Genomic DNA, 2,341 nt, shown 5'->3' with positions numbered 1-2,341 from the left:
TTAAAAATCTTTATTATGAATAGTCGAAAACCAATACACTGAGTTTCTACTATTAGGATAATGTGGCTTTGGGTTTATTGGAATGTTGAGAAATCAAGCTTTAATGACACAACTCCAGCACTTGGAAAGCTATTCAAAGGCACAGAAAACCTCTGCCAACAAACTGAGGATAGCAAAGGAAACAGCAGGGGAAAGTCATTTTTCAAGTCATTTTGGGAGAATGGTTACATAGATTATTGCCAGTGGAGCTTTTAGTTAATCTTCCTGTTCTAAGCACCATGTCTCATTCTTGCCTCTCCTTTCACTGGATGATTACAACTTTTTATGAGTTTACCAGGACAGATGGCTTCCTTCTCACCGGCAGCCTCTTCCTCACATTATTGCAGGGAGGCACGAATAAAAATATTGTTTCTTATTTCAAAGAGTGCTTACCTCCAAGAATCATTGGTGCCCTAGCTAAACACCACACTTAAAATTATATTAGTTCTTCCATGAAACAGAAATATGTTAGAAAAATGTCCCATCTCAACACCCCCAAACAGAACCTTGAACACTGAAAGATTAGGAGGACTTGGCCAATGGGTCTGAAACTCAACTGCAGAGTCTTTGAGTCTGGCCAGGAGAAAGTAAGATGTAAATTCCCCTACACATCACACAGGAGGGCTGTCTGTCTCTCAAGTCCCAGATGGAGGGAATTCAACCACCTACTTGCACTGCCAAAGCTTCCGGAGGCCAGAGAGTGTGTCAGACCTACTGGGTCTCTACCCTGCATCCTATCAGGGCCACCTGATTCTGTGGATAGGTTCCTGCAGGATTTGATTTAGGTTTTGTTGACAGTGCCTTGTCTCTAACATGCCTCATGTAACTTTTCCAATACCGCGACATGGGGCAGTGGTAAGAGACAGAGGGGCATGGGTACATGCACAGCTGAGAAATATGAGACACAACTTACTCATCCATCCAGGGAAGCTCTCAAAAAAAGAAAGAGGCAACTAGCACTTTTTCTTGGAAATCTCTTGTGGACAATTTCAGAAATATTCTGTTTACTCCTCAGAAGGTCTCCATGGGATCAAATTTCAACAGCCACACCCAGTGAGCAATCTGATCATATGTTCCTGAGTAGACTCTATCTTTCCCTGTTTACTCTCACGTGTGCATCCACTATACTCTCTAGATTCATCTCCCTACACTTTCCAAATAAACCACCCAAATACAGATCCATAGTTAAGCCTCTACTTTCAGTAGAAATCCAAGCTAAGCTAGAGGGGAATCGAAATCCTATTCAGAATACTCATTGTGATTCTGTGGTAGATCTCAGTTCTCTAAATCTGCAGCATCAACAAGAGTCATACAGAGGAATACATCCAGGCACAAGAGAGTGGAATTCAGATTTTATTCAATGCTATCAAAGCTTTATCTGTAGAAGCCATCAGTGAATGTTTCTCCTGATTCTCTTAATAGCCTTTGCTTTGGATTCTTTGAACCACCTCAGTGAATCTCAGTCTACAGATGTTTCTTTTCCCCTTACCAAAGTGTCCTGTCTTAAGCTGTACTTTTCTAGTATCTTAATCAAACTGCTTCAAATCCAGCCAGTCATTCTCCTTCTAGGTCTTCATATTGTATTATTTAGGAATGACCTGAAAATCTAATCACTTCATGAGTCTAATGAAAAAAACTAAGGTTCATAATTGGCAAAACAGCTGACCCAACACACTCCAGATGGTTCATAGCCTAGAGAAATCACTTTGTCTACTGCCTTTATCGCAAATGGACAAACAGCTAAAATGTTTCTAGAAAATCATTTATCATTATATCAACAAAAACAGTATTTCCTCCATGATGATTGTTTTACTCTTTTCCTCCCAATATAATTCTTGTGTTCTATTTTGTTCATTAGACATTGTACTTTGTCTCCCAGTGAGATACATATATTCAGAAATTCTACAAAAATCTTTTCAGTAATTCAATGAATCAAATTTTACACTTAACAAGATATTTAATAAAATTAAATGAACAAGTAGCACATTCTGGGCAGCATACTCTCACTTGTACACATGCACTGTAGCACCTTATTACAAGAGAACTAGAATAAGACACTGAGAAATTACCTGATTTGTTTTATGTTTATTAATACCTTTTGGGTCTCAGCTACATGGGGCTGAGTTTAGGAAATTCCTCAGTCTATTGCACATAATCAACCTTGTTTAATGAAATTGTCCTTTCTTGCTCTATGCATTCAGTCTCTAATTCATTCACTTATATCACTGTATCCTAACTCTCCTTCTTTCATCCCCAGGCAACAGTTTTAATGTACTCAATGTGTTCCTGTTTATTTGAATAT

Source organism: Camelus ferus, chromosome 3 (assembly GCF_009834535.1).
Source record: "Camelus ferus isolate YT-003-E chromosome 3, BCGSAC_Cfer_1.0, whole genome shotgun sequence".
NCBI classification, from domain to species: Eukaryota; Metazoa; Chordata; class Mammalia; order Artiodactyla; family Camelidae; genus Camelus; species Camelus ferus.
Note: the sequence above shows the minus strand (reverse complement) of the source record.